Source organism: Strix aluco, chromosome Z, assembly GCF_031877795.1.
Source record: "Strix aluco isolate bStrAlu1 chromosome Z, bStrAlu1.hap1, whole genome shotgun sequence".
NCBI classification, from domain to species: Eukaryota; Metazoa; Chordata; class Aves; order Strigiformes; family Strigidae; genus Strix; species Strix aluco.
The window spans coordinates 37,011,207-37,033,728 of record NC_133971.1 but is presented as its reverse complement, the minus strand read 5'-3'; the positions used below and the strand labels follow the sequence as shown (position 1 = coordinate 37,033,728).

The 22,522-nt window shown below is 41.8% G+C and overlaps 1 protein-coding gene across 5 annotated transcripts in view; it reads left to right on the top strand.

Moving 5' to 3' along the window:
• Positions 1–22,522, top strand: part of PLIN2 (perilipin 2) — a 43,140-nt gene that overhangs the window by 8,071 nt on the left and 12,547 nt on the right. Inside the window, exons 3-4 of one of the 5 annotated variants that reach the window (XM_074811692.1) lie at positions 17,087–17,163; positions 19,522–19,591. The gene's annotated coding sequence lies outside the window, so the exon portion shown is untranslated. Of the gene's footprint in view, positions 1–17,086; positions 17,164–19,521; positions 19,592–20,276; positions 20,296–20,768; positions 20,902–22,522 lie in introns of those variants that run through there. The other 4 variants (XM_074811693.1, XM_074811695.1, XM_074811694.1 and 1 more) reach the window with 4 other exon arrangements.

Sequence of the window (22,522 nt, the reverse complement as noted above, 5' to 3'; positions counted from 1 at the left end):
TTCTTAGAAAAATGTGAAGGATACCACTGCAACCATGTGGATTCTGTGTTATTTACTCAGTCTGCAAAGGAACTTTTAAGCACTGCTGTCTGCAACAGCATTCTCTCTAGAATTTTGAGGGCAAAATTGACTATTTGGTTTTGGTTTGTTTCATTAGTCTTGTATGGGCTACCCAATAATTTTTGAATATGATAGATTAAATGAACATAAACATGAGAGCTGCCTGAATACGAGCCGGCAGCATGTCCAGGCGGCCAAGAAGGCCAATAGCATTCTGGCTCGTATCAGAAATAGTGTGGCCAGCAGGACTGGGGAAGTGATTGTCTCCCTGTACTCGGCACTGGCGAGGCCGCACCTTGAATACCGTATTCAGTTTGGGGCCCCTCGCTATGAGAAAGACACTGAGGTGCTGGAGCGCATCCAGAGAAGAGCAACAAGGCTGGTGAAGGGTCTAGAGAACAGGTCCTGTGAGGATCAGCTGAGGGATTGTTTGGTTGTTCAGTCTGGAGAAAAGGAGGCTCAGGGGAGACCTTATCGCTCTCCACAGCTACCTGGAAGGAGGTTGTAGCGAGGTGGGTGTCAGTCTCTCCTCCCAAGTACCAAGTGATAGGACGAGAGGAAATGGCCTCAAGTTGTGCCAGGGGAGGTTTAAATGGGGTATTAGGAAAAAAATTTTCACCAGAAGTGTTGTCAATCATTGGAACAGGCTGCCCAAGGAGATGGTTGAGTCACCATCTCTGGAGGTATTTAAAAGCCCTGTGGGTGTGACACTTAGGGATGTGGTTTAGTGGTGCACTTGGCAGCGTTAGGTTCATGGTTGGACTCAATCTTAAGGGTCTTTTCCAACATCAATGATTCTATGAATTTTATTTTGCAAGGCAGGTTCAGGATCAGTCAGGTACAAATCCAGGCAGAAGACACTTATATCATTCCTTGATTAGGTAAGGATCAAAAGCAAGAAATTGCACTTAAATCTAGTTCCTGAGCCAGCTGGTGAATGGGTGCAGGCCCCAGAGGATGCTTCTCACAGCTCTTTTTCCCAACAGCTGTTCTAACAATAGTCTCATCCAAGGTTGCACAGTTGCATTGATTAGACCAGATCTTGAACAAAGACAGCTAAACACCTAGTTCACTGGGGAAAGAGGTTTCAGAAGAAAAACATGAAGAATTATTATTATAGGGCTGGTGAGTGCAATTAAAGCCTGTTTTTGTACTCATGTTCCTGATGTATATTTCATATACATATATACCAGTCTTGCCACTAATCAAGAAATAATTGCAGCATACTGAAATCATTGCCCCTGTTATGTAACTCTGTGTACAGTACTGACATTAATCTTGTGTATAATGTATCTTTTCTATGTAGACCCAAATATTGCACTTCATCTGACTCATGAGTTATGCTGTTGACTCCCCAAAAGCTTTGCTGAACTAGATCCACAGGCTTTTTGGAGCTTGTTTAATTTGTTATCTTGAAATTTTAAAGGCAAACATTATTGCTGAAATTCAATGAGTGCTCTAAGCTGAGTCAGACTAGTACTGCCACACAAAAAGGTGGATATCCCTATTTTTATGCTCTGCAGCTTGCTTCTGTCCCAGCTGCCTTAATCTTTAGTGTCAGCACAGGTCTTCATATAGGTCATGACAATTTTAACCTGACAGTAATGTTTAATTTAGGAACATGATAATTAATTCTGCAAATTAATTAACCAAGCAGCTGTCCAGATTGTTCTGCCAGTCTAAAAGAGTAGGCTAGTGCAGAGGTAGAGACAGCAACAAAAAGACAATGCCAGGGAGAAGGCAGGACTATCGCTTTTAATGGACATGCCAACTCAGATCTTTTTTGTTTACTTTCAGAACTCCAGGGTGCATGCTCTTAAATGTACACATCAAGGCTGTGCTGCTATATAGAGATCTCAACAGGCTGGAGAAAAGGGCTGATAAGAACCTCATGAAGTTCAACAAAGGGACGTGCCAAGCTCTGTGCCTGGGAATAACCCTATGCACCATCACATGCTGGGGAGCAACCAGCTGAAGAGCAGCTTAGAGAAAAAGCCCTGGGGGTCTAGGTAGACACCAAGCTATTATTTTGATTGTTGTTATAAAATCGTGTAGGATTTGCAAGATGGTATCAAGATGATACCTATAAACTACCAGAAGATTAGTTTGCTACTATGTGTATCTAAGATGTCAGTAAAGAGAAATAGGAAATAAGTTTTCCTAAATAAATAATTGAAATTATTCTTTAAATCATACAGCTGTGCAGAAGGAACTTTTACACAAAAGTCCAAAGAAATAATAAACATAAGAGCTTCTGAGCATGTAGAGCATATGTATGAGCATATTGTATGAGGTACCTATCATTCTAAGAAGTGGGTGATATACATCTGAAAATTGACTACCATTCACGATACTGTACCTCTCTTCTTACCTAAAAAGAAACACTAGTTTTGTAGAAACTGTCAAGACTTCTGAATAGTTATTTTATGAATAGTTCATTTCACTATGGAGCATTAAATGTGGTCTAGCCATGATACAGCTACAACTTTCCACACTTCACTGATACTGATAAGCAATATGTGAATATGCAAAGAATTCTAGTACCACACGGGTGGAGCTAAAACTTAGATGCTGTTATGAAACAATTAAAATAGATTCCTACACAATAACGTGAAAGAACAAGAAAATAAATTTAGCATTATAAGTTATTTATGTACTTTGAAGCTTTGTGAGAAAAGCTAGGAAGTCAACAGTATCAGAAGAAAAATGTTGAAAAGCTGCTAACACCATAGTTTCTAAGAAGGAAGAAAATTAGTAGGCTTATGAATTGTTTACTTACTCGCTGTAACAGTCCATAGGTCATGTCTACTCATTTTTCATTCAAATACAGGCTGCACTAGAGTTTGCCTGGAAGCCAATAGACTCGAGCAATTTGAGTAAGTTCATAAGGGTTGTCTTTTGAGAAAGGGATGTGAAAGTGAGCATGAAAGTTAAGTCATTCTACAAAAGCAAATACAAGACTGTGAGACTGTTTCACCCTGGGGGAACAGAGCCTTTGCATCAAAAGTATTAAATTATGTGTACTTTAATGGTTTAAAATGACGTCTCAGCTTACGAATACCAGCCATTTTACAGCACAACGCTTTTTTTAAATGTTTTGATTCAGATCTAAACAAAACATTATCTGCCATTAACCTAGAAAATACAATCTTTTTCCTCAGAATAACTGTCATACAAGAGTGGCCTCCAAATCCTGAGACATTCATGCAATACCTGTTGGAATCTCTGCCTGCTCCTTGAGGGATGTTAGACAGATAACTTGGAGTATAATCCAAAGATGAGTGAAGTTAAGAATTTTGGCAAGAACAAGTTTTTAATCTCTTTTTGACTGTTAGAAGTGGGGTGGCTGTTTAAGAAAAAATGTTCTTCTACTCCTAATTAGGTACCTATATCCTTTATCAATTATTGCTGCAAAATCATTCTGAGTATAGTTGTTACTTAGTTTTATTAGCATAATTTCCATGAGAATGTTTGGTGCTCCAAATAGTGTATACTACATTTTGAGAAGACCCTTGTGGGTTTGGACAGTTAATGTTTTTTCTTCAGAATGACATTTACAGATGTCACTGTTAGTGGTTCTAAAATGTGAAAGTTCTTATGAAACAATAGCATGGAGCTGGGTTTTTTTGCTTCGCTTTTCTTAGTTGCAGTTGTTCTGAGAAATATTACATGCCTGTAAAGGAAGTCATGATGATTGTTTTCTACCAGAAGCTCCATTAATCTTCCAGCTTTATCAGAAAGAGAGCTTTATAAGTAGGTCCCACTGAAGGGATTTAGCAACAAATGAAGTACTGATATTAATTATTTAGTGGAATAAATTATTGTATTTCTGCTACCTGACTAGTTCTGCCCTTAATATTTGTATAAATGTAGTTACTGATCAGAGAGCTGATCAGGTAAAAAAGGATGAAGAAGAAGATACCCTAATTTGTGTATCTGTTTCATTACTTTTAAAATCAAGGGCGTTGGTTTTCATACAAAAGACTAGGAAAATACAAAAAGAAAAAAAGATAAACTAGGGGAAAGGTCAAAGATGAAGTATGAGGCGGTTCCGGTAAATATATATAGCATTCTGGCAGTGTTTGCCTGACACATCCTTCTGTATTACAGAATAGGGGGAAAATAGCGTCTGCTGACTTCACTCAGGAAGCTTGTTGTCTGCTGACTCACTGACTCACTATTAACTTCACATCCAGAAAAAGTGGTTCCTCAGGAGAAGAGGACTTCAGTTCTGAGAAAAGTCAGGGAAAAAAACCTGAGTTTTAAGGTGTAAACAGTAGTAGAGAAATGGGTTTTAACTTTACATGATATGCAGTCTTTTTTTTTTTTTTTTATGGCAGTTTAGCTCAAACAGGAATATTGACTGAGCTAAAAGCGTACTTGCAATAAAACCTGATTGTCACAAAAATAAGAAAAGCCAGGGAAACCCAGGTTTTTATTAGGGGTCAGGAAGAAAAACTAGTGATATTCTTATAAGTAATGGTTAAGGTAGGTTCCACCTGCTTAAGGTACTAAGGGGGGATGCCTCTCAGTAGTTTGCAGATGCTCAGAAAACAGGTCTTCAGAAAGTAATCGCTCTGGGATCCTCTCCTTGCTGGGGTAGGAAGGACATGGATATTCAAATGGATCTGTGTGCACCTGTGGGCTCAGTGCCTGCTTGCTGGGATTTGCATGAAAAGTCACTTGCAGAGGATTCTGGGTGTTCATTCTTATGTGACGTTACCAGCAATTTCATCAATTAAATAATTGTTACTGGACATCTGCCTTAATTCTTGTTTGAAATCTTAATGCTATTTACTTACCAAGCAACTAATCTAGGATGAATTTCTGAATCTATTGGCCTAACTTCTTTAAGAAAGAGACATGCTGTTACCTCTTTTTCACTAGCATGTGGTAACTTTGAGCATTCCCTTCTGCTTCCCTTCTGTATCATCCTGCTGCTTTTAAGCTTCAGTATAGAAACGGTAAGTATCTGGTAGAAGGAGGAAAGAGCCAAAGAAGGCTGGAAGGAGCAAGAAGTTGGTTTGACAGACCATGAGAAGGGTTCCCAGGTCTTGAATTAGTTTTTTTCTCCTCTCAGCAGCTGTTGGTTACTGGGGCTATGAAATATACTTGCTTTAAGGGCCCTAAGACCATCCCTTCTCCTGGAGGATTGGCTGCCTGTGCTCAGGGCCAATTTAGTACAGTTGAGGACTGTCCCCTCACTCTGGTGACCTTGGAGAGATCCCTGCCAGACACATCCCTTCCAGACAGCACTGCAGGAAGTCTTCAGTTTCCCGTGGGAACTGATCTAAGGTGCTGCTGTAGTTCCTGGATCCCGCCTGAGCTACAGCTGTCACTGCATCGCAACCCTGCCTTTGACTGGCCATTGGCCTGCTAATCTGGGCCCAGACCCTGACCCACAGGATGATGTCCCAGCCTGACCTTGGACCTTCCTCATCACTATGGGCCTGCCTGGCAATCACATGTTACCCTCAGAGGGCCTGATCCTAACTCTGAATTGCTGACTTGCATTTCTGGCTCCGACTTGACTCTGGCTGCCATTTATGGTGTTGTCGTTTAACCCCATTGAGCGGCTCAGTCCCACACAGCCATTTGCTCACTCCCCTCCAGTGGCATGAGGGAGAGAATCAGCAGGGTAAAAGTGAGAAAATTCATGGGTTAAGATAAAGACAGTTTAAAGCAAAAGCTGGGTGTGAAAGGAAACCCAAAAATTAATTAATTCATTACTTTCTATGGGCAGGCAGCCGTTTCCAGGAAAGCAGGGCTTCATCACACATAATGGTTACTTGGGAAGACAAACACCACTTGGGCCACAACAACCCCATGCATGGCTACAGGCTTGGGGAAGTGTGGCTGGAGCTGTCTGGAAGAAAAGGATCTGGGGGTTCTAATTGACAAACAGCTGAACATGAGCCAGCAGCGTGCCTGGGTGGCCAAGAAAGCCAACGGCATCCTGGCTTGTATTAGAAATAGTGTGACCAGCAGAAGTAGGGAGGTGATAGTCCCCCTGTACTCTGCACTGGTGAGGCCACACCTGGAGTACTGTGTCCAGTTTTGGGCACCTCAATACAAGAGAGATATCGAGGTGCTGGAGCGAGTGCAGAGGAGGGCAATGAAGCTGGTGAAGGGCCTGGAGAACAAATCCTATGAGGAGAGATTGAAGGAGCTGGGACTGTTTAGCTTGAGGAAGAGAAGGCTGAGGGGAGACCTCATCACTCTCTACAACTACCTGAAAGGACATTGTGGAGAGGTTGGTGTTGGTCTCTTCTCACAGGTAATTAGTGACAGAACAAGAGGGAATGGCTTTAAACTGCAACAGGGGAGGTTTAGACTGGACATTAGGAAAAAAATTTTCACAGAAAGAGTGGTCAGATAGTGGAATAGGCTGCCTAGGGAGGTGGTGGAGTCACCATCCCTGGATGTGTTTAAGGATTGTTTAGATGAGATGCTGGGGGATATGGTGTAGGGGAGAACTTTGTAGAGTAGGGCTGATGGTTGGACTCGATGATCCCGAGGGTCTTTTCCAACCTGCATGATTCTGTGATTCCTAAAGTACCCCCTTCCTCCTTCTTCCCCCAGCTTTTATTGCTGAGTGTGATGTCATATGGTCTGGGATATCCCTTTAGTCAGCTGGGGTCAGCTGTCCCAGCTGTGTCCCCTCCCAACTTCTTGCCCACCCCCAGCCTACTTGCTGGTGGGGTGAGAAACAGAAAAGGCCTTGATGCTGTATAAGCACTGCTCATCAATAACTAAAACTTTGGTGTGCTATCAATGCTGTTTTGGTCACAAATCCAAGACATAGCACCACAGAGCTGCTATAAAGAAAATTAACTCTATCCCAGCCAAAGCCAGTACACCTGAGCAGGTCCTACTCATCTTGCTCAGAGGCTGTGAGACAGCCTGGTCAGGTCTGTGGCTGGCAAGCTTTTGGGGTCTCCCTCAGCTCCCAGCTCCCATCCCTTAGGGAGTAGCCAGCCTGTGCTTCATGGTGATAGTTAGCTCAGGCCTTCCTGAGTTCTCAGCCCAGACAGCCAAACCTCTGGGAGGAGGGGTGCACTCACAGTACTTACTTTTATTAAGGGATAATACTTTTCTGCTATCTTGCTTCACAGGATAAAGGATTAAACAGAGTTCTTGCTAATTTTGTATATATTAGTATACATACATGCATAAAGATTTGACATTTATTTTGGTGTTTGAAGCACTCATACTGCTAGGTATCATGGGAGAAAATAGCACCTTTGAACATGCCTAACAGAGTCAGAACAATCAACAGTGACTGACTGTCCAGACCCAGAAAATCAGGAGCTTAGAAACCAGAATTAAGTCTGCTTATAGAAAACTGCTGACCAAAGAGGGGAGATACACCAGTCTGTAACAGGTGCACATGATGCATATGCCTTCCAGGAGTATATCTGGAGCTACAAACAAAATCCCACTGCAGCTTCAGCTAGAGTTGATACACTCCCCAAAAGAGACTGATGGCCGTGGGCATTCCATTACATCCTTCCCTTTGGTAGTCAAGCAGCTCTGTTCCTTACATGATCCATTATATGACTGGCATACGCCGTTCCAACAATTGAACTTTGTTCTTGTTCTGTACATGTAATTCAAGCTGGTTTTACCTTTGACCTGAAACCTCTTATGAGCACAATTTCACTGGCTTACTCTAGAGTTTATCATAGGCTCATAGGCTATTGTTTATCTGGTTACAGAACAGGGCTTTACAAGCAGAATATCAGGGTACTATGTGAAGTCTATATTCAAACTGTTTCAAAGTGAAATCCTAGGAAAGACTACTCGCATACAAAACTTTACGTTGGTGACAATGTAATTTTACCAAGTTTTGCTCTATGATGATATTACTGCATGATTACAGCGTTGCAGAAGGGAGACACAACTTTTTGTTTCACCAATGCTGATGGAACAGATTGTTGTCCTTTGCTAAGGGTTACCGGAGTTTCAGATCTAGCAATTGAGCTGCTTGTATGAATTATTCATTCATTAACCCACATGAGGCAACGTGAGATGAGTTAACAATGTTATCTAAGCTATCCGAAATAGTCAAGTTTATTTTCATGGACAGGGGTTGGGGAGTATTACACAATTTGCTCATTTGGCAGATCTGAGAGGGCATTGACATCTGACGTGGCATGGAACAGTAGACAGCTGGGAACAGGTTAGGGTAGCAATCTCTTCTAAATTTCTTTGTATCGTTTTGTCGTTGCATTTAATGTGTTTTCAGGGGCATCAGAGAAATATGATCTTGGTGGTTTCATTGACTAAGATGCCTTTCAGGTCCCCTTTAGGGAATTTTGTACAGGTTTCAGAATACTGGGTCGTAATATCCTGAAATAAATGTGGTTGCTCCCCTCCATAACAAATGGGGGATTAAGAAAGTTGATTGATTAACTATATGTGATACAAGTGGATACATTAAGATGGGTAATTACTAAGCTATCAAAAAAACCCTGTGAAGGTTCATGACCAATGGAATCCTGCCCTGGTGGTATACACTGCCTAGATGATGGAATAATAGCAAGGCATGGGGGAAAGAAGACCAGTTTCTTTAAACCTTCAAAATACACTTAACAAAATATAGCAAAAGAGCTGAACTTCCTTCACTTTCAGAAACTCAGCTAAGCTTATACTATTTTTTATTCTGTTGTAAATTCTTCTCCTTCTGGACTCCATTTCAGTTGCTGTTACAGACTTGGACTGTCATGGACTTGGTGATGTTTGTACTCCTGTTGCTTTAAGTGGAAACATGAGCTGGCAAGGAACAACCTTCTGTTTCTGTCTGTTTTACTAGCTTTTCTTGAACTTTGGGGGATAGAACATTGAGAAACATCCTTCCACAGCCTAATGTATGTTGCTTGTTGTCTGCCTTGAACCTGTCTAAGCAAGCTGAGCTGATTTTGCCAGAAGTAAATTAAGAAACACTCCCAGAAAGTCCTTTGCCAATAAATCTAAGGAAAAAAGTAACTTCATACAACAAAGGGAAGACAAGCAGCTTGGGAAAATAACCTCTTCCACTTGCAAAGGTGGATCTGGAAGAGAAGATGCTGGCTAAAGTCTTTTAGCTTTCTCTTAAAAAAAAAAAAAATTCTTAAATTAGTCTACTGAATGTACAATCAGTGAAGGTATAGGTTTTACACAAGCTAACAAATTAAGTATCAGGCTTCCCACGCTGTCCCACTGGTATGAAACCTACATTTTTCCTTCATTAGCATTCATTTTTAGTTAGTTAGTTCAGAGGAAGAATACTTTCTTGTTCAGATTAAGAAAACTTTGCTCCCTCCTGTAGCAAAGACAAAGCTATAGATTAGATACAGATGCCTCTAAACTCGTAGAAGCTTTTCCACTGATTTCAGTAGGCATTGATGCAACTCCTAAGCATGGAGTTATTGTTATAGATGAAATAAGGCTTCTTGTGAAACGTTAAGAAACAAAATGTAAACTCAGGCATGACCAATAAGTCAAAAATCAATTTTGTGTACAAAGCTGTGTAACTCATCACCCACCAATATAGAAGTCCTTTATGCAGAATCACTATGGTTCTAATGCCCAGAATAGCAACATTTCAGAGCATATACAGATACTGTTAAGTCTGCCTGAAGGCTATCCAGGATGTCTTTGCATTTGTGTTTGATAGAATGACTGTGGCAGCATCATTCACAAGCATTTTGAAGTACTTAAAAGTTGAACAATACATTATTCAAGCTCAGAGATGAAACAGGCACTCTTCTGCAATTTACTAGCCCTTCTCAACCCCACAAGAGCAGATGTTTGGATTGTATTATGTGGGAAAAACTTCAATCAAAGAGAAGTTTAGGATTTGGGGACTATTAAATCCTGGATTAAAATATTGAACTGGGATTTAAAATCATTGCCAAAACAGCTGTTGTTTACTGTCCCTTAACAAACCAGACAACTTGAGAAAAACATTTTTTAACAAGCAGTCCAGTATTCCTGTGAAAGATACTTCAGGCAGCCCTAAGTTTGTACTCCAGCTGCACTCTTATATCCCTTGGCAGCCTGTGTGCTCTGTTCTTTATGCAAACCTGTTACTCCTAATTCACATAGCCAGGAAGTACCATGGGAGAAAAGGGAATCACCATGAATGAGCCTTACAGTACTTAAACAGATCAGTTTACAATAAATGTGAGTCACTCTTGGATGAATCCTGTTTCTCCAGTCAGAAGAACTTGTTGATGAGTTGCCTGTCGTCGGTAAGCCTAAGGTTCAGCCCTGTTGGCTCTCAGTTGTCCAGTTGTCCCCTTACTCCTCTTCAGTTTTTCAATCACTCCTGTTCCATCTGAGATGCTATCAAAGACAAGAATCTGGTTTATAAAGTCCTTTTTTCTTTGACTGCTTGGTGCTCCTGAGCCTCCGCTATGAATTTGTTGGACGGATGATCAAAACTTCCCCAGAGACTGAAGGTCACTGAGTGCATCTCATATTTATTTATTAATAACAAAGTGAACTGAACATTTTTATTTTACAGTTGGGAAAATTAAAGCACTAAGAACTAGAACTCAGCTTGTAAGGCAGCTTGATACTGAATGTATGACTCAGGCATGCCTTTCAGATGTGTTGAGTATTCAGGAACTCCAGTTAGAGCTGAGGAACAGTTTGCCTTTGTGCAAATTCGTGTTAGCTACCTGCCCGGACTTTCTGATTTGAAAAAGGACAACACTACATTATAAAGCATGGTAGAATATTAATCTAAACCAGTTACATTAGCATTATTGGTTTATTAAGTTGACTTTACTGCTGATTTTGGCAAGGAGCTCTGTTTCTGAATATGAGAAAAACATTCAGAAGTAAACAACCAGTTAAACCTCACAGTATCCCTGTGAAACATTTCTAGAGAAGATACGGAGAGATGAAGTAACTAGTTCCAAATTCTGTAAGTTAGGGTAGATCAACGCAGATAGACAGCCTTATGCTCCAGTCTGACTGAGACACAAGCATCTGCAGTGTGGAAGCCATGTAACACTGTTAATGAAATGGGATGCCTAAGCTGGGCCTCTCAGTGCTCTGCCTTTCAATGGAGCTGAAGAGTTTGAGAGGAGTGGCGTGCTAACATAGTGATAAAAATTCCTGGATCATGAGTTTTGTGTTTAGCCTGTATGAGATCTAGGGTAGGCCCTCTGCATTAGCAGTGGATTTCAAACTTTGATATGCTGATTTTCACTCCCCTATATCACTGACCAAAATACATCATCCTGCATGCACATGGAATAATTCTGGCATCTTATGCCCACTCTGCATAGTACAGTTCAGCAAGCACCTAATAGCTTGTTTTATTATTATTGTTACTATTTTATTTTATTTATTAAACTGTCCTTATATCAACCCACAAATTTTACTTTTTTTTCGATTCTCCTCCCCATCCCACTGGGAAAGAGTGGAGTAAGCGAGCAGCTGTGTGGTGCTTAGTTGCTGGCTGGGGTTAAACCATGACAATGGGAATACTCTGGCAAAGGAGCTACCTTTGAGGAAGAGTGGCTGATTGGGTTTCTGTGGAACACCTTTCTCCTAGGATCCTGAGAGATTGTTTAAGCCTTTTCTTAAAATTATCATCTTCATCCAGTTAATGTTTTTTTTAGTATTTAATCCTTTACGTATAAGAGACCTCTGGCAATTTTCTTCTCTCATAAGAAAAATAGGATCAAATAGCATTCTTTGTTATTGAGGGAAAACAAGAAGCTGTGAAAAGAAAATACTGTTCATATATGGTATCAGCCAACAATCAATCCATCTTTCCTTACAGGTCTTTCCTTCACATGTGCATGGGGCTTGCAAGTTAATGTGACAGACGTGGCCAAATCCCATCTATGTCAATACCAAGACAGAGTACCCAATCTTGCTTCATTGTTTGCTTTGGAATACACAGTCAGGATTCAGCATAGCAATAATGGGACCGGGATCTGACTATAACAAAAGCTTTTCATCATAACTTAAAAACCAGGCTGTACAATGGTGATAAATAAGAAGACTACAGCCAGAGAGACTGATTTAACCTTTTTTAGGATTGCCTGTGAGAAACTTATTTATGCTGTATTCCCGTATGCTATATATATAGGTATAGATGTATTCTAGAAAGCTAAGTAAATACACAGCACTCATATAGACAATACTTTTTATGGTCAAGTTTAGTATTTCTTTTTTTAAAAAGTGATCTGAAATCCTCTCTGAAAGATTCTATTAGCATGTAATATAAACTCCTAAGGGCAGTAGAGAGAGCTAAATCGGTGAAGAGATTCTCCTTGAATGTGTTCAGTCTTTTGTTGAACTTGAGGAGGTTGCAGAAGAAGGTGCAGAAGGCGGCATAGAAGGCACAGCCACAAAGACCTTCCCATCATTTTTTTATTTCAGGATAGCTGACTCATTGGTATGATTTCAAACTATGGAAGTGTTTTTGTTAGTGAATGTTTGGGTACTACTTGTCAGATCAACACTGTTAAATATTTTATTGCTCAGTGAAGCAATGTGGGTTTTGGTGGAATTCAGTTCTCCTTTCACTATAGCCAGTGATCTGCTGTATGACTTCAAATATGTTACTTCTGCTTTCCATCTCTTGTAAACAATAACAACCTTTTTCATTCCTGCATCCTGCCCATCTCTATGTGTGTTACATAGCTTTGCACCTTCTTAAGCACTGTGGTCCTAGAGAATAGTAACATTGCAGTGCTACTGAACAACAAAAAATTATTTTCTTTTAAGAAATAGAGTAGATAATGTAATGAGTAATCTAAATCACACCTCATCATGTTACAAAGGTCAAGAGTTACATGATTAATAGCAACACGTCTTATGGAAAACCGCAGTAACTCATGGCACAATTATGAAGGGCATCTGAATGTTACTCTGTCTGAAGTATTATGTTACATTGACAGTTGTACTCTTGAAACAAGGAAATATGCTGCACTATAGATAACTTGAAATATGAAGGAAAGCATCAGATTTCAAAATGGACTTGGCTTATTGGAGATATTGAAGATATGGTCTACATAAAAAGATGGGATGAAATTTACTGAAATTGAACGCAGGATGTTGTCTGATATCGAAATACCCATGCAGGCACTGGACAATGAACAGTTTGTCAGGCAGGAGTTCTTCAGGGAAGACTGAGAATTATAAAAGATTGCAGGCTAGCTCTATGTAGTCAACAATGCTTTAATAATAGGGAAGAAGCCAATATTGTAGTGAGATCCTGGTAATATGAATTGACTAGGAGGGTTTCAGTTTGAGCACAGTGCTTCTACTTGAGAAAGAGCTGAGATAATTGATGAGAATGAGTAACATTCAGGCTAACAAATGTGACCAACAAAGAAGGGCTGGATGAACTAAGTTCTTCAATGTAGAGAACAGAAGAGGAATACTTGATTTCTGCCTTTGCAGAGGACAGAAGAGCCACCAGTGTGCTCAAAATGCATTGGGAAAGACTCAGCATAAACATTAGGGAAACCTTATAAATGGTAGGGCACAGATTGCCTGTGTGTGATGTGAAACTTTCATTGTCAGAGGGTCTTAATACCAAGTTGAACAGATTTTTGTCAGACAGGGGAGTGAAATAATGATCTATTAATGTGTCTTCTAGCACTCTCTTTCTAGGATGTCATCTTATCAGCTGATCTAGAATCATTACCATCACCTAGAAAGTATGTGGAGGAAAATATACAAATCTCTGCATCCACAGGACTTCTTAAGGGTGCAAACTGCAACTTTATGTCAGGGCCATAAGTGCACTTATAAGCCTTAATTGCCTTAATTGGTCTCACCAGGGACCATCATCCATGCACCCTCTGCCCATCGCCCAGGAGTCCCATTTAAGTCCAGGCTGAGCATCCCATCCTAGCCTGAGCTGTGTTGTACGTGTACCCTTCTTCATTCCTGTCTCCTTTTGTGCCTGAATTGTTTGGATTTCCTGACTTCATCTAGAACCTGATTCATTACTTTGCCTTATGTGATGATTACTAGACTTGATGGGACCTGTTATAATCACCAACCTGACTGAACCTGACCCTGCTTGGGTACCCTGTTCGGACAGACCCTGTGGGACTGTACTCTGTCACTGAGGGCACAGCCTATGCTGGGATCATCCTTGACTCATGGCTTTTTTTCCCTTAAAGAGTAGTCTGACTCCTTTTGATCCCTGACACTTAAAGCCATTGCCTTCAGATACATCCTAGTTCTCCACCAAAGTAATTCCTACCAATACCAAAATAAAATTCAATAGACCAATAACCACACTTAATAAATTATTGTTCCGATTTATTAAAATTTCTCAGTGTTGCTTTTAGATAATACAAGCTTCATCAACATGAGGAGTTTTGTGCCACTTATTGAGCAAACATGAAGGTTGTGTTACTGGTGTTCCACTATTACACCATTTTTCTGTCAGACCACCAGTTGACAAGTAAACAACCATGCAGAAACAGATTTTTCTTGTCTGTCTGTTGTCTAGAATGTACTAATTTTTGAGAACACATCTCTAGCAGAGCAATTGCCAATATTAAATTTTTCTTTAACCTTATCCTTCCAAAACTCACAGATGTCTACTGAAACAGCAGTGCACTCTTAAAAATAACATCCACATTAGAATGTCTTGAAAACAATCAATAGTGTTCTCTGGTTATATGATAAATTTTGACTGAGAAGATCACCTTACATACAGGCAATGATGGTATTCATGGGCACAGCATACAGAGTAAAACAAAGACATTGTGGTGAAGTAGAAATGAGTGAAGCTATTGGAGTAGCTTAACAGGCTGATAATATCATCAGCACAATCCATTTAATGTGTTGTACCCAGTGTTCCTATGGCATCAGTCAAATGCAAATGGTAACTACTATTCTATGCAGCTTAGTAAATATATCACGCTTTTATTGTCTAGGAAGAAGTCTGTGGTTTAGGTCTACTGTTATAAATGAAAAAATCCTGACTAAATTCCCTGAAAATGAAATAATATGAAACTCACCAGGCTAATACTGAAAGGACTGTCTTCAAGGGACTCTTTGTATGCATCATGTTGAGAATTCTGGAATGTCATGGTTATCACTGATGATAACTATGAACTTCTACAGCACTAACATTGATGGAACAGCATTACATTCTTAAAGAGGAATAAGCTATAATTTTATACAAATACACAGAAACATTTCTGGAATGCCAGTTTCTTAAGAAAGGTGCAAAGCAGTCTGAAAACTGACAGCTTGGATTTTTTCAGTAGCACAGACTTAGCAGTACTAACAATAATTCCCTCCTCTGTGCCCTCTTCTAAGCACGTGTGCTACATGTGAAGAAGGCATGTCCTTGTCAGAAGTGCTTAAGAACAAAATTCTCTGGCCTTTGGTTAGAGGAATGGTTTCTGTTGCAGCTGTAAATTATTACTTCAGATATGTCCCTATAGACACCTCAGTTGGTGGCTTATGGTTACATGTTTCTGCTCTCAGTTTCATTGAATATGATATTGCCATAGTTTAAATCCTTGTAATTTGCTGTCCTTTATCCCTTAGCAATAACAGATCTATTCCTTAATTCTAGAACAGGGCCTGGATATTTTTGTCCTGTGTTTGTGTTGTATCTACCATAACAAAATCCTCACCCATAACTGCATCTCCTGGGTGTTAATGCAATACAATTAAACAATTATGGGATCATGTTACCATCAATACAAAACTTGCTGTATTGTTTAACTGATGGTACCTAGATGATTGCCAAATACCTAGGATATTAATTTTTCTTTCTGCTGGTTTGCCATTATGAAGTAATTTGTCTTTTAAAACACACTGCCTTATTGGTAGCTTCAGTCATGGCCTCACCTAGTGTAAACTAGACTATGTAAAGCCTGAAAACTACAGGGCTGTATGTGGGCTGATGGGAGTTATAACATATATGTCATATGAGACATGAAGGCCTGCTGTGATCTTTCTGAAGGTGCTGCATGTTACCATAACAACATGTTGCTGCCTAGCCTTCTGAGGACATCTGGCAGGTTTATAGACAACAGTAGCTGAATGAATAAAAATTTCCTGTGCAATATGTACATATGTGTAATTGACTCCCTGTCCCTCTCAAGCCAGCATCAGTCTGTCCCCTTCCCTCCTCTTCTGTCTTAATTAAACATGTCACATCTGTTGTGAGGGTGGTTCATACTACATGGGCAATAGTTATCTGTCTGCCTGTAACTGACAATACTTTTGCTTGCCTTTGCCTTTCTTCAAGTGTTAAGAGAACTACCTTTCACTCAATTCCTATCTTTTCAATCAGATGTTGGGTTAACTCAGTTACAGCCAAAGAGATAAAAGGTAATGATCTTTGGATAGCTAACAAAAGGTAAAACACGCTGGAAGATAAGTACATGGAGCATGTTATAGAGAAAATCTGCAGATCATGCTGCTCAGAAACAAAAAGGTGGGAGTGTTTTCCTTTTGGGCAGAGCAGAATAAGGATGCTATTCTTTGTAAAGACAATTAGTGTAGACTCACAAAAGGAGGATCATGCCTCACAAATCTGATATCCTGTCCTGGAGAGGGAAAAAACAAGTGAGTCACAGGAGGAAAACTATTGACAGGATTAACCAAGACCAGGGGGAAGCCTTCCATACAGGAACATACAAAAGGCTTAACCCCCAAACCAAGAAGGTAGGTAGACACATTAAGTGGATAAGGAGTTAGTTACAAGTCCAAAGACAGAATGGTGCAAGGCAGGATTACAAAGCCTAGAAATGGATTACTGTGGGATTGGAAAGGGGTAAAGTGAGAAAGCTGAGGGAAGATAGCCTTGACAGTGGTGTTATTTCACAGGTAACTTTCTCAGGGTGTCCAGCACAAGTCTGTTGATTCCCAGTTCAGTAGAATCACTTGCATCTCACATGACAAAGCAACTTTTATAAACATGGAAAAGAAAAATGTGCTTTGAATATTAGAAATCTTTAAGGCCAGAGGAACTGTTATAATCGATTGACTTGATTGTTTATGTTATGGACCCTGAACCATCTCTCTTCCACAGCTCTGAACACCTTCTTTTTCTTTGTGTCCCTACGGCAATCCTGACTGCTGAGAACTACTGCAGTGCTGATGCCACTGGTAAGAACTTGAGACACAGAAGGCATGTCAAAGTTTTCTTGTGCTTCTAGCTCACTCCAGACAGCTTCAAACTGTGGCTGGAGGCAGTCCTTTAAAGCCTGCCAGTTTCCTAAGGCTGTGACTGGACATGCCTTCTTGACAATTCCAAAGGGCTACCCTTCTAAGCTCTGTGTTTTGCAGGACAAGAGCATGGATAGTTTCTCCTAACAGGGTTAAGAGTATGTCACCACTTCACTGCTTTGCTAAGTAAAGACACTGGTTAGCTATCTTGATGTGGAAACATGCCTACTTTTAAATAATATCTTTAATCTGTTGGGAGAGCTGTTACTCCCCCATTTTTGACTCCCCAGGATATCCCTCATCCACTGGCTATGAGGCCAGGTGAAGACCCTTGTATCCAATTTTGCCAGTACAGTAGCACTCTAGCTGTCAGTTGGTTCTGGCTCAGCATATTAGACTACACCTGTAGCTAATGGAATAGTATCAGCCCACTCGGGTGCCTACAGACATAATCACTGCTCTCCCCTTTGGCCTTTCTGCCACCTTGTTAATGAAGAGCTGATACCCTGGTCTCATGAGGTTCACAGCTGAAGTGAAAATACCTGCAACCAGCTTGATGGCACTGACAGGGCTTACCGGCCCTGACCAGCCTCCCCCAGGGCCTCCTCCACCCTGCCATGTCAGCTGCCGGGGCTGTCAGCCCCTGCCCTGGTGATGCCACAGCAGGGCCAGTCTCCATCTCCTATTAGTCCTGCTGGGCCCAGGGCTGATGTCCCAGCCTGGCCTTGGCCCGTCCCAGTCCCCACCAGGTTCCCAATCCCTGGGGCTACTGCCCACACCAGCTGCCCTGATAGTGGCTGGGGTGGTGGGACCCTGGCCCAGCCCTGCTGCCCCCACGGGAGCTCTCGGCTGCCAGGAAGCCACCAGCCCACACTGGGTCCTGATGCTGCAGCAAGAGGAGCACAGCTCCTCCTCTTCACTGTACTAAGGTTGTAAGAAAAGCTGGAGGATCTGAATTCTATCTACTGCTGCTATCTCTGGCAGAGCTATGTTACAAAGCTTGTGAGGCTGAAACCTGAGCTATTCCCTACCTATCATGGAGGATATTACAATGAGTTTGAAAAGCATGCACCAGAAGATAGTTTATTGTCTGATGCATAATTTCATACCTTTTGATTTTTTTTCTGAAGTTAAGGATAGGTAGGTTGACTTGTGTTCTAAATGTTAATTAAATGTACTTAGATGGATGAATGTGCTAATACGTTACTCAGATTGAAAGAATTAAACTTCTTTCATTAGATGCATTATGTGACTTTAAACATCTGCCTTTGCTCCATGGAAGAGAATGGTAGGGTATACTATTATTGCCTTCCTCTTTTAGCAATGGCTGGTGTGGCATGCTTTTGTGTTATCTGTTGCTACTGCTTTACTTGATGCTGTCCTGCCTTCCTCTTCTTCAGTCTTGACTGGGACCACACCTCTCTTTTAAGATACTTGAGGAATCTGGTCCATCCAAGAAGTAAAACATACCCCCACTCCACCCCTGTCTTTTCCCCTGCCTTGTTACCGAGACAAGGTTCTCAAGAGGCAAGTTCCTAGTTTTTCAGAACTTTGTATTAGCCCCTCTGAGTTAACCAAATACAGAAGGGGACCTTGTTGTGAAGAAAAACATGTCCAGAATCTCAATTTTTAGCCTGCCAAGGACTGTTGAGGGATTAATACTATCTCTAATTATTGCATTCTGGCAGAGCGTGTCCCTGGGCTGCGTGAGTCGTAGGTGTTCCTCTACTACAAATAATGGTGATACATATTATTAATTAAAATCCCCAGAATACTATAGAATTTCCAGTACAGACACTGGGCACAGACAACTGTGGTTGTCATGGGCAAATTGAATGTTTTACACTTGAGAAGCCACATGACTGTGAGAAACAAACTGAGGTCTCAGATAAACAACAAGGTAAGGAAAACAGTGGAGTGCCTGTGAAGTGTTTGGTATGCATCCTAATGGAAGCATAATAAAGCTGTTCAGAGAAGTGAAAATTCCTGGTTTATTCCAGAATAGTCTTCTCTCTGTTCTGCTCTGGAACAAGGTAAAGTGATTTCTTTACAGAAGCAAACTGATCAACCATTCTGGGAGAGGTCATCTTGAAACAGGGTGGGAAAAAATGACGCCCTCTCCCCCACCCCAGGAAGAGAGTGTTCTGTGGGAGTAAGGGTTAGAATCTCCCTAGCAGTAAGCAAAGGACATTTCATAATACTGTAACATGTGAATATACATGATAAGTAAATGATAAGAATAAATGGCTTGTATATTTTGTTACCAAGGCTTTGCAAGATGTCTTCTCTTCCTTATAGGTAGACCTCAGACTCTTCTTGGTGCTCAGTCCAAGGAAGAAAGGTGCCTTCTTCCCCTGTCCTGGGGCAGGTAATATTTCTTACTGTACTGCTCTGTGTTGGTGGAATTTGTTATCCTGTCGCACTTATTGAGCAGAAAAAGAAGTCTATTTGTTTTAAACAGTAGATGTTAAAGTAGAATCTGTATGGCCAACTTTTGTTTAGGGAACAGAAACAGCATAAAGGAGTCTTTGTACTACGTGGCTTAGAGATAAGGTGGCTTGTTGCCAGTTTTAACCATTAAAACAATTAAAAGTTTTCTGGGAAAGAGGTTAGAATTTCCTTTAGGAAAGATACTTGTGTAGAAATGACTGGCCCAAGTAAAATTTGTTTGTACATGTTTGTATCACATGATTACCCTTTGAGGCCTGAATCTTTCTTGTCAAGCTGTTCTCTTCCGACACCCTGTCACTACAACAACCTGCATCCAACTTTAATTGTAGTACGTATCTGGACCTTTGCCCACAACTGTTTTTCCCCGCTGGTTTGATATCCCTGTGACATGCATCTCACTTATGTTAAAAGTGAAGTGCACCTTTGGAGTTATGAAAGTTACAGCATACCAAACATGTATAAATCTGCCGGATGATTATCTGCAAGCATGCTGAACTGAATCCATGGTGCTGTATGAGAAGACTGGAGGCTCATCTGACTTTTCGGGCAGAAGCTCACTTAGGGACTGGCAGCTGCGTTGTGGTCTCGGAGTCAGTTGACCCTGGCTTCAGTTTACCCCAGGTGAGGCAAGTGCTGTTTAAGAGGTGCTGGGTGAAATAAGAGAGGTGATTTAAGTTAAGACCAACACAGCCAGATCTCTTGCCTCGTTTTTTTCCCCACCTAGATGAGCTGAAAGATTTGCATGAGAAGAGAGATAGTGTTCTGTTTGTAACCTATCTGTTCCTGGCTAGGCCACTTGTGGGCCTACGTACCTGTACCTCGTCTGAAAGCCTGGATCAGCCACTCCTGTGGGCCTAGTCTTTGTATTAAAGTACTCAGAGCTGGTCTTCTGAAAGATCAGTTCAACAAGAGTTTCCTTTACTAAGTTTCTTTTTCTGGATGAGGCTCTACCCTCCTTCGACAGAGGCTTGACCAGCACTGGGGAACGTACGTCACTAGGTCCGGTCCGGTCCCGTCCCGTCCCGTCCCGTCCCGTCCCTTCCCTGCCCAGCCCCCGCCCCCCCGCGGGCCGCCCGCGCCTAACGGCGGCGGTGGGGGTGACTCCCCGTCCTCTCGCGAGAGAAGCGGGCGGCGCGCGGCCGGCGACGGCCGCTCGCTATAAATAGCGAGGCGAGGCGGGGCTTCTGCAGGCAGCGGCGGCAGCGGCAGTTCTTCTTCGCTCTCCGGGTGAGTACGACTGCCCGCGGCGCTCCGGCCCGGCCGGCTCCCGTCGGCCGCGGGGGTGAGCGGGGCGGCGTGGAGCGCTCGGCGGGGCTGTCTCCGTAGTACGTTGGAGCCTGCCGGCGGAGCGGGCCTACGCTGCGGCTCCCTCTGCGGCTCGCCCCCGCTGCCTCCGTCATTGCCCCTGCGGTCCCTCCGCCCCCAATCCCGGTGTATTTCGGTAGTCTGTTTAAGGCGCTCCCGGGGCCAGGAAGCCCCGAGATACTTCTCGCCCCCAGGAGAGGTACTGGACTGCCCCATCCCTGAAGAGGTCCGTGGTGGCACCTGAAAACTGCGGCTCCTTCCTCCCTTGGGCACCGCGGTTAGCTGGGGCAAGCTCCTTGGCTCTTCTGCATGGCTCATCGTGCTGCTTTCTGGTCTTTAACTTCTTTCCATAGCGAGGGGGGGAAAGTAGAAATGAAATTCGTGACTTAATTCAGGATCTTTTGCTGTCTCCGAAATACGCTTTTGTACCATGAGCTTTGATTCAGGCGTCTCACTCACCTGCTCCAGCTGAAGTGGATCTGACTTTTGCCAGAGCTGAAACTACCCAGGGGATCTTTGAAACTGTGCAAGATCCTAGCTATCTTCCCTGTCTTTAAGAGCCGGAATAAGTTTACAGACTAACTCTTCTATTTTAGTGACTAAAATTCAAATCAATGCCGCGTGTGGCTGGATCTTTTGGGACACACTACAAATACTGAATAATCGTTAAAATAAGGGCCCTTCTTCCTTCAGAGGCCAGATTCTGTGCTATTAGCCTCTTCTTTCCTAGAGCATGCTTTGCAGTTCAAAGTGAAATTCAGTTGTACTCTAATCTGACTTGTAATGCTATGTGAGAAACATAATATGTTTCTGGGAGTATTTCAATACTTCATGGAAGGAAAACTTCTCTGTTACTGCTGTAACCCTTGTCTATTACCTGCTTGTATGTTCTATGTACAGTTGCTAATCTCATTACAGGCATTATCTTATGGCATGTGTGTGTTAATATGTGCAAATATGCCTGTAAAACGTTAACAGCATGCCTTTGTCCTTGTTCCCCTTTATGTAATGGGGAAAAGTTTTACTTGACCCCAGGCAGAATATTAACACACTCCTTTTATATTGTAATATGTACAAGAAAGAAAACTGCTATTGGCTCTTTGACAAACCTAGCAGAAAGCCTTGAAAACCATAGTCCTTTTGAGGACTGACTTTTAGCTTGTCTTTCTGTTGCTTTCATTTATGCAGGTTCTTCTGGAACTTAGGTGTCATAAAACTATCAATGCAAAAAGTGGTTCTTGCAGACTTCGTTCAGCCTGCATGTATGCATAGGCTCACAGTGCACTTCTGTATGTTCTCCTTATGTGGTACTGCAATACTCCTGCTTTTATAGGGTTCATATGGGGAGAGCTGTTAATATTTTTTCCCTGTGGGAATACATGTTGGAAAGTAGAGTAGCATAGGCTTGTTGAATGACTGGTGTCTGCTGCCTGTTTCAGTGTGGGATGGGTAATAATTAAGTCTAAATTAGCATAAAGGAGAGTTGTTTTCTGCAGTGGAAAAGTTCTATGCTTTATGTGTTACAGGAATACTAACTTCTGAG